This window comes from Bos taurus, chromosome 14, assembly GCF_002263795.3.
Source record: "Bos taurus isolate L1 Dominette 01449 registration number 42190680 breed Hereford chromosome 14, ARS-UCD2.0, whole genome shotgun sequence".
NCBI classification, from domain to species: Eukaryota; Metazoa; Chordata; class Mammalia; order Artiodactyla; family Bovidae; genus Bos; species Bos taurus.
Genome location: NC_037341.1, coordinates 42,898,719 through 42,909,412, shown reverse-complemented (window position 1 = coordinate 42,909,412; position 10,694 = coordinate 42,898,719). Strand labels below are relative to the sequence as shown.

General features: G+C 42.9%; 1 non-coding gene across 1 annotated transcript; it reads right to left on the bottom strand.

Annotated features, from left to right (window-relative positions):
* Window positions 1–220: 220 nt before the first annotated feature.
* Window positions 221–293, bottom strand: TRNAG-CCC (transfer RNA glycine (anticodon CCC)). Its single transcript has one exon. It is a non-coding gene; the product is annotated as a tRNA-Gly (tRNA).
* Window positions 294–10,694: the final 10,401 nt, after the last annotated feature.

Below are 10,694 nucleotides of genomic sequence, written 5' to 3'. Positions count from 1 at the left end.
CCCTGAAGTTCAAGTCCTGGGGACCTTGAATCAACAGAGGAAGAATATTTGTGTCTGTTTCCCTTCTCTTGTCTTATATCTTAACACACACACACACACACACCCACACACACACACACACACACACGACTATTTATTTATTTGGCTGCACCGGGTCTTTGTTGTGGCATACAGGTTCTTTTAGTTGCAGCATCCAACTCTTGTGGGATGCAGAATCTCATTCCCTGACCAGGGATTGAACCTGGGTCCCCTGCGTTGGGAGCACAGAACCTTAACCTCTGGACCATCAGGGAAATCGTCTTATCTTTTCAAGGGAGAAGGTATAACAGCATGTGGGTAGTCTAAGTCAAGAATGGAAAAATCTTTGGTATTGAATGCCAGCCTCATCACACTGACCTTGCAGGAGGGCAGGGACCATATACTGTATTGTTCACTGTTGTAGCCTAGCACCCATTACAATGTCTGGCACCTAGGAGGTACTTGACAAATATTTGTTGAATACATGAATGACTAGTTGAGTTCTGATAGATCGATATAAATGGCCATGTTGAAGAGGATTCCTGGGCTTCATCTTGGCTGAAAGTGAAAGTGAAAGTGTTAGTTGCTCAGTCATATCTGACTCTTTGCGACCCCACAGACTGTAGCCTGCCAGGCTCCTTTGTCCATGAAATTCTCCAGGCAAGGATACTGGAGTGGGTTGCCATTCCCTTCTCCAAGGGATCTTCCCAACCTAGGGATCCAACCTAAGTCTCCTGTGTCTCCTGCACTGGCAGGCAGGTTCTTTACAGTCTGAGCCACCAGGGAAGCCCCTCATCTTGGCTGAGCCATGATCAATTACTGATATCTGCTGTGAACTTATGATGGGGATGTTTGCCATTGTTGGTGATTGATGGAGAAATACCTCAGATGATTCTTTATAGCAAATATCTTGTTATTATGCACCTTAAATATATTTATTTTCAATAAAAAAGCATCTTTCCCTATACAATTACATTTCTTTTCCTCATAAGAAAACCTCCCCCCAGTAACTTGCCCATGGCAGGAATCAATCAATATTTGTTAAGTATCAGTCGTGTTTTCCCACAACAGTGCTGTGCACTCAGCATGTAATCAATCACCTGCCACTGATGGATACATTCGAATTCAATATTTCTATATATGCCTTCGTGTATATTTACCTCAACAAACACCTTTTGAACCTAAAAAAAAGGATATAGCCAGTACCTCACAACTTTGAGGTTATGCTAAATTGAAGGAGTAACAAATACCAGCAAAGGACTTGAACCAATAAATAAAACCTATGTGAAGATGGTTTTTGTTTATTTTCATGGCAAATAATTCAAAATATATATATCAGGTTCTAGGGACAATGACAAAGTCACAAGTGTCAAAGTAGTCACTGTGATAAGAAGAAGCCAATGAGGGGCTTCCCTGGTGGTCCAGTGGTTAAGAATCCCCCTGCCAATGCAGGGCATGTTAGTTTGATGCCTGACCCAGGAAGATTTCACATGCCATGGTGCAACGAAGTGCCTCCGCCACAACTACTGAGCTGTGCTCTGGAGCCCAAGAGCCACAACTACTGAAGGCCGTGTGCCTAGAGCCTGTGCTCATCAACAAGAACATGATCACAATCACAAGCCTGTGCATTGCAACTAGAGAGTGGCCCCCGCTCACTGCAACTAGAAAAAGCCTGAGCACAGCAACAGAGACTCAGCACAACCAAAAAAAAAAAAAAAAAAAAAAACCCAAAGCCAGTGAGACCCATGTGTGTCACATGACCTCCCCATGGGAAGGAGCAGGGTTCTTCTGAATGCAGTGCCTCACGGAGGAGAAAGGGCCCGTCCTCCTCAAAGCATCATTTAGGTACAAGTGCATTTCGAATTTCAGGGTCAAATTTTACATCCATATTCCCCATCTTCAAAAGAGACTCATGTGAGTGGAATAAAAAGAGAAATGTCTGTGAATAATAATGTTCATAATAGCTCATATTGATCAAGGTCTTTCTATGTACTGGGCAGTATTATAGTGATATTATGCTTATGTTTAATTTAGTGGGGGTTTTTTTGATGTGGATCATTTAAAAGTCTTTATTGAATTTGTTGCAGCATTGCTTCTGCTTTATGTTTGTTTGTTTGTTTTTTGGTTATGAGGCATGTGGGATCTTAGCTTCTAGACCAGGGATCAAACCCATACCTCCTGCATTGGGAAGCGAAGTCTTAACCACTGGACTACCAGGTAAGTCCTTTAACTTAGTTCTTATAAAAAGTCCATGAGGTGGCTACCAATACTTTAAGGAACTAGGGATTGTGTTATGAGTAGAAATATAAAGAGAGCATCATGCATAACTCAGTTGAGAAAGATCAAGAAAGAAGTCAGAGTTGTTGATTCAGAAATACAGTGCAATAATTGAAGACAAACCAGGGTCACTTGTACTTGCCTTAGAATATGGGGAAGTGATGTGCTTCATAAAAGGAACTCAGGCTGCAGCCTGAAGATTGCATTATACTACTAGTGGGAAAGCCCAAGCGGGTCCTCGGTGTCATGCTGCTGTGAAATGTTGGACTGTATTAGCATGGATAGAATGGGCAGCGTCTGAAGGTGTTGTTTCCCTTCAGTGGCATCTCTCAGGGGCTTCCCAGGTGGTGCTAGTTGTAAAGAATCCATCTGCCAATGCAGGAGACAAGAGATTCAGTTTCCATCCCTGGGTTGGAAAAATCCCCTGGAGAAAGGCATGACAACCCACTCCACTATTCTTGCCTGGATAATCCCATGGACAGAGGAAACTGGTGAGCTATAGTCCATGGGATCACAAAGAGTCAGATACAACTGAAATGACTTAGCACGCAGCACTGCATCACACATAGGCTATGCCCCCCACACCCCCAGCCCTCTACCAGAAAAATGGTAGGGGAGACATATGTGCAAGAGACATTTCTTTGAGGTGATGTTTTATGATCTTCCTAACCCTTAAAAGTTATACATTAGAATATCTCCAACTTTGGACATTTTACTTAAACATTTCCATTTCTTCCTCTTTCTCGCCTTTCCTTCTATGCTTTCTTCCTTAAAAAGAACCAGGTTACAGTGCTGAGAAGAGAACTGGGTGCATATTAGGCAAATGCACTCTTGCCATCTCTCCCATCTTTATAATTTCTGTGACTATGAGTTACTGGAAAGAGACAGAATGTTACAGAAAAGTTGACAGAATTATCTTAGTGATGGTGATAAAGGGGAGACAGCAAGTAACAGAAAGTCTCTTATAAACCCTCTTGCTACTAGCAACTCTTCCATCAGACCACATTCCCACGTGCCTAATCCTCCTTCTGCCTAGAAACTTCAGGAGGAACCCAGACGGTATTTTAAACAAAGCTCCGACACTGAACTCTGATGGAATATTTCTGCCCAACAGTCTGGGAAAACTCCCAAGATGATTACAAGGATGAGGGCAAGACCAGTGGAATTTGTGTCATCTGGTTTGATTAAAGGCAAGGCCAGGATGGTCCTTGAAGCCCAGTTCCCTTTCCTCGAGGGAGCTCTGGGTTACTCCAGGCCAGTGTCTGAAAGTCCTTGGAGAATGTCTAGGTCACTGCGGTCCATGAGATGTTAGATTGTGGAGGAGACACTAAAGAGTGATTTCAACGATGGACAAAAAGAAGGCACACATGATCAGGAGCAGAGGAAGTCACTTAACCCTTATGAGGTAGAATGCGGGCTGAGTTTCAGTCTTGCTCTTACCCTTGAACAGTTCCTTTCCACTGTCCCAGCATCTGCTAATTAACTGACTAAAGAAGGGCTGGGATTCCTTCTCATGATTAGAACTCTCGAGATTCTCTGCTGAAGATATAGAGAAACTAACATAAGGTGGTATTGGTACCACAGGTTCATGGGCCTTTGAACTCAAATTTCTATAAAATGAAAGTGATTTGAACAAATATATGAGATTCTTAAATGACTAAGGGGATAGATTTGATACTAACAGGAACTGAGAAACACAGAAGGGACAGTTGTGGAAGCAGAGACTTGCCTCCTGCCAAGTGACGTGAAATCAGGAATTCAGTATGAAGACAATGGGCTACTGAAATTATTTTGGAAACAGCTTACCAGCAGCCGAGCACGTACTGGGATCTCTTCTCTTTTGCTGTTTGGACCGCTAATAATTTGAGATCAGTATCTCCAAAGAAAGTTGTAAAATGTTGACTCACTTTTAGAACTCTGACTCTCTAACCCCTAGTGGAAAGAGGAAGGGGTGACCTTGGGCTATTTAGCAAGGCTTTGATGTCTTATATGCTCAAGTGGCAACTGCAAAGCTTGGTGCTCTGAATGAGAGCTTTCTGTAAGAAGAGTCAGAATAGCTAGGGGATTCCATTTTGGCACTAAAAGTGCTTCCATTCCTGCAAGTTTTCTTCTGGAGATCTTGTGCATTTCAGGAGCGCTCTAAGGACTTGAACATTGGCAATAAAATCAAATCGTCTTGAGATCAGTGTTTCCCGCAGTGATCTCAGTCCTACGCCTGAGTCCTTTTGCTTTTTCCTTTCTTTTTCTACAGGCTTAATGTGACTTGGACATTTTCATTTTAGGAAAACTGAGCCTGTGTCAACCAGGGGATATGCACGTTTTCAGGGATCCTGGGGGCAGAGTGAAGTGCTGATTGATGGCCCATCTGTGGCCTGAGCCAGGACTGGCCCAGGGACAGTTGAATTTTAACAAAAGTTGTTTGAAGAGCTTGCTATGCTCATTTCCAGATTGTTCTTTAGGCCCAGCTCTGGTTTTTCAGGGTTCCCCTGGTCGTTCAGTGGTGAAGATTCCACCTGCCAATGCAGGAGACTCAGGTTAGATCCCTGGATTGAGAAGATTCCCCTGGAGAAGGAAATGGCAACCCATTCCAGTATTCTTGCCTGGAGAATCCATGAACAGAGGAACCTGGTGGGCTACAGTCCATGGGGTTGCAAAGAGTCAGACACGACTTAGCAACTGAACAACACCAACATGGTTCTTCAAATTTTAAATGCAACGTGCCAGGGCAGCTCCTCATTTTCCCCAGCTCTGTTTTGTCTTTGACACTAGGAATGCCCCAAGGCCTCCATTCAACCAAGAATCTAGATTCACTGATTCTTTTTCTTCCCTCCTTCTTCCTTCCCTGTCCCCTCTTTCCCTCTCTTCCTTCCTTCCCTCTCTTTCTCTCTTTCTTTCCTATAGTCAGCATGCCTCAAACTTTATTCATCTTAGAGATGAAAATCTGTAACCTTTTACCAATGTCTTCCTACTTTCCCCTGATGTAGTTTCTTATTTTTAATTAAGTGGGTAAATTTCAAACTGGTTTAAGGACTCTTACAGCCTCTAACTTTGGCCAGGTTTCCAAGTTGAAACCTGACACTGAGTCTATAATATAGGTAGTTAAAGTGAAAGTGTTTGCCGCTCAGTCCTCAGTCATGTCCAACTCTTTGGGATCCTCTGAACTGTAGCCTGCCAGGTTCCTCTGTCCTTGGAATTCTCCAGGCAAGGATATTGGAGTGGGTTGCCATTCCCTTCTCCAGGGAATCTTCCTGACCCAGGGATCAAACTTGGGTCTCTTGCATTGCAGGCAGATTCTTTACCACTGCTGCTGCTGCTGCTAAGTCACTTCAGTCGTGTCCGACTCTGTGTGACCCCGTAGACGGCAGCCCACCAGGCTATCCCGTCCCTGGGATTCTCCAGGCAAGAACACTGGAGTGGGTCGCCATTTCCTTCTCCCATGCATGAAAGTGAAAAGGGAAAGGGAAGTTGCTCAGTCGTGTCCGACTCTTTGCAACCCCATGGACTGCAGCCCACCAGGCTCCTATGTCCATGGGATTTTCCAGGCAAGAGTACTGGAGTGGGGTGCCATCGAGCTACCACAAAAAGCCAATGATATGGGTAACTAAGAGGTCATGGGTAGGAGTGGGAAGCGACTTCTGTGGAGAATTCAGAGGTTGAGAAGAATAATTGTGAATCTGACACCTGGGGCTCCTCTGAACTGAGGAAGGAGCTTGTGATTCTTGTCCTGGCACAATGCATTTAGACTTTGAAACCATTGGTTCTGCCCCACTACCTCCCAAATCAGAGGGATGATCCAGTGATGTCATTTCTGCTGGGAATCTGTAGAGTTGCTGTTTTTTTTTTTTTTTAAGAATTTATTCAATTTTCAAAATAGTGTAAAGATTTCTTTTTGTTTCTTTTCTTTTTTCTTTCATCTTCCTTTCTTCTTCTTTTTTCCCTCCCTCCCTTCTTTCTTTTTTTTCTTTTGCCAATATTTCCCAGGGTAAAGAATCCAAGAAAGTTATTTCTTCATTGAAAAGTGGAGGATCTGCCCAAATTATCCATTACATTTTTTGATGCCCTGGGTGCTCTAGTTAAGCCTAGTTAAACTAGGCTGTGTTATGATGCCTACCAAAGATTATGGGTGCAGGCATTAAGAAAAATTGCCTTTTACGTTTATTCATTTCATAGTTCTGCCATCTACTGCCTTGGCTTCCACATTTAATAGGCAAGAAATAGAACCTGGGAAGATGTGGTGGAACCAAGCATCTAAAACTCAATGTAGCCATTCAGGGGGACTATAAGTCTGTCTCTGGAAGCGGAGGGCTTCCTTTGACACTCTTGCCCTGGGGAATCCAGGTTACTGTCTCACGTAAGTGACTTTCATTGAACTTTGTGGAAATTGGGGCTATTAGTCTCAACTGGCTGTCTCCCTCACTCTACTTGGACTTTTCAGAAGGAAGGAACTGTGCCTTAAAAAAATCCCCAAACCAAAACTTCAAGTCCCCCACACTAGATATGACATAATGCAATAATTAAACTATAGCATGGCTTATGCTCAGTAAGTGAGGAGAGAGCTGATCTGGGTGGGGTGGTGCTGCGCCGAGTCTTCGTTGCAGTGTGGTCTTCTTCCTACCTGTGGTTTAGTTGCCCCATGGCATGTGGGATCTTAGTTTCCCAGCAGGGATCAAACCCGTGTACCCGACATTGGGAGGAGGATTCTTAACCATTGGACCACCAGGGAAGTCCCCAAGAATTGATTTTTAGCTGTATGAGGACCTCTGGGTGCTTTTGAGAACACACACACAGTGTTAGATACTCTGTTTATTTTGCTATAATTTTAGAAAAATGACAAAAGGACACCAAGATGGTTATAGGTTGGGCTGTAACCGTCTAAATGGGTGTGACTAGTGTGGGTATTATTTTAGTTATAATCTCATGTTTTAGAATTCACTGATGGCTGCTTATTGGCATTTCCTTGTAGAATCTCCCAGAAATCTTCCAGCCATGAAAAGCTAGCGTGTGAGCTTCAGCAATGAGCGAGCTCTGTGTGCAGCCCTGCTCGGATGCCATGTGTGAAGGGTGACCAGGGCAGGAGGAAGAGCAGACACCAGATAGACCGTCACAAGACAGCTCTTTGGCTTCTAGAACTTACCATCTTGCTGGGTGAATATAAAATGCATGCAAATCCATCCCTGCTCACTACCTGCCCGTGCATATATGGCTGTTGACTCATTCTTAGCTCATCAATAACCCCAAGAAGCTGTGTTGAGGGTGTTAGAACGTGTTTTCTCAAAGTAGTGAAAGGCAAACTCAGTTTTTCCAAGTGGAACTGGATTCCTATCTGTGTGGCTGAATTTTACACGTGCACACCCACTCGTGGTTTTCTTGGGTTAGGGTGGGTCCCCTTTGGCCTTGCCTGAGGTCTGTCGCATTCTTTCATGCAAACAGTGACCACTAAAGATATCGGGTTTTCCTCACAGCTCCTGGCAGCCCCGCAGCTTTCAGCAGGTGTGGTTTCAATTTATATTTAGTCCCTTAGACACACTTAGCAGGCTCATTCTCACCTTGAGGTGAGTGAGGGTGGAAGGCCATACTATAAATCTCCTTCCTGAGCGAGTTCTCTAAGGAAGTGGGTAATGGTAACGCACGCAGTAATTCCTACCAACAAGTTCAAAGCAATTGCAGACAAAGCCCCATTGATCTCAGCATGCCTTTTCTTGGGAGGAAGGTGGGGTATCCTATTTAAAAGGAGGGAAACTGAGACACAGGGGTGAAGTTACTTTCTCAAGGTTGTGGAGAGCTTGTGACAAGAATAGACACTTCCAACAGGCTGCCTTCTTGGTTCTGGCCTCCTGTCTCCAGCTTGGGTCCAGCAAGACAGATTTTGATGTGGACTGGATATCCCTCTTATTTTCTATCTGGCAAGGAGAGTAAGCTCTCCTTAGCCAGCCTACTTCTCTTGGAGTCCAGGAAGAACCTTTAAATTTGGGGCTTTTGCTGAATAAAATAAAAGGATTTGATCCAGAAGATCTGATTGCCCAGCTAGTGGGGCATCTTAATAACTGTGTGATCCTGGAAAATTCTCTTAGCTATCTGAGATTCAGCTCTTCTGTGTCAAATGGAGATGCAATTTTTATGCAGGACAGGGTTTCCATAAATGCCAAATGGGATAATACACCAGAAAGTGCTTTCATTAAAAAAAAAAAAAAAAAAAAGACTGTTTATTTTTAAAATGGAAAATGTCATACAAACAGAAAGTGAAAGTGAAAGTGAAATCGCTCAGTCATGTCTGACTCTTTGCAACCCCATGGACTGTAGCCTATCAGGCTCCTTTGTCTATGGGATTTTCCAGGCAAGAGTGCTGGAGTGGATTGCCATTTCCTCCTCCAGGGGATTTTCCAGACCCAGCAATCGAACCTGGATCTCCCGCATTGCAGGCACATGCTTTACCGTCTGAGCCACCAGGGAAGCCCACAAACAGAAACATATACTTATTAAATAGTCACCCCCTTGGGAGCATGAACATTCTGTAGGAATTTATTTATTTACTACTCACCTCCTTCGCATTTCTTGGAATCAGGATTCTTCCAGATTCTTCTGAGTCACCCATTGACCTTCACTCTCCTGAGTGAAGTGTTTTCGAAAAGAACTTGTCCAGTGGCTTTGTCTCCATGTTCAGTCTTCTAGAAGAATGTGGCTTCTGTTATTTTCAGGTCTTCATGGTTACAATTATTCATTTGTATTTTACAAAAAGAACAACCCCCAAACCCTTAAGATACATGTACATTGTAACAGATCAAACTCTACCCAGAAATCATATAAAGAAAAAGTTAACTAATTTCCCCTCCCTCTGCTCTCATCCCATTCCAGTAACCAAAAATTAACCAAGTTATTGTTTATGCTTCCCCTCCAATCACTATGCATATGCAAATACATTCAACTGTATATGCATAAATAGAGGTTTACCGCCTGTATACAGAAAGGGGATCACACAATAAATATTGCTCTGCAACTTGCATTTTGCTTTAATATATAGCATATTCATTTAAATGTTTATATTCTTTTTGATGGAATATGGGATATACAATACTTCATGGTCTGAATATGCCATAATTTATTTAGTTATTTTCCTGTTTACCTGGATTCAATTTTTCAGGTCTCTCCCCTCACCAAAAATGATGCAAAAAAACACAATCAAGTACAAGGATCTTTAAAAATATCAATGCTTTCACTTTTTTGTGATAGGTTTTCAAAAGGGGCGTCATGGGGTCAAAATGATAAATGACAAATTTTCAAATGCCTTTGAAAATTTATTAATGGTGTCAGATGTTTGTCAAAAAGATTGTATTAGTTCACACCTCCACCTGCAATAAGCGATAAAGCGTGACTCCATGGTGAACTCCTGGCCAGTATGGATGCCATCAACATTTCTTTTTTTTAATTTTTGATTTTGTTTTTTTTTGTTCACGCTTTGCAGCTTGTGGGCTCTTAGTTTGTTGACCAGCAATCAAACCTGCACCCTCAGTGGTGAAAGCACGGAGTCCCAACCACTGGAGCATCAGGGAATTTCTACAATCAGCATTTCTGATGGGCTTTCCTGTGTATTTTCTTGGTTATGGATGAATCAGTTCAGTTCAGCTGCTCAGTTGTGTCTGACTCTTTTCGACCCCATGGACTGTAGCATGCCAGGTGTCCCTGTCCGGGCTGAATATATACCTCATCCACCCAGTATATTGATGAATATACTGTTTCATATGTAAACTGGACACTTTCAGTTACATTTCTGTGAAATTGCTATTCATGTATTTGCACTTTTTCTATGGAAGATTCCTTTTGTATTGAAGTTAACTCATCTGCCATATGTAGTTCAGATGTTTTCTCATAGTCTGTTGTTTTCCTTCTGCTCTTATTATGGTGTCTCTTGCCACAGACAATTTTAAAGTAATCACTCTGTTTTCAGAAAACTTTCTCTTATCTGGGGTAAAGAATCTTCCTGGTGGCTCAGATGGTGAAGAATTTGCCTGCAATGCAGGAGACTCTGGTTCGATTCCTGGGTCAGGAAGGCCCCCTGGAGGAGGAAATGACAACCCACTCCAGTATTCTTGCCTGGAGAATCCCATGGACAGAGGAGCCTGGCTGACTCCAATCCATGGGGTCGCAAAGAGTTGGACATGACAGTGACTAACACTTTCACTTTCTCTTATCTACTGTGATTCTATGATCCTGCAGTATCTCTGTTTTTTTCCCCCTTTTCTGGAATGATTACTTTTCCACGTATTTCCTTCTTCTTTCTTCCTCTTCCTCCTCCTTCTTCATTTTGCCCCTAGCTATGAATTCTGCCCCCTTGGGTAGAATCTCAGGTCAGGAGATTCTGAAAGTCTCTTCTTCAGAATTTGGAACATCTATTAATTCTTTGT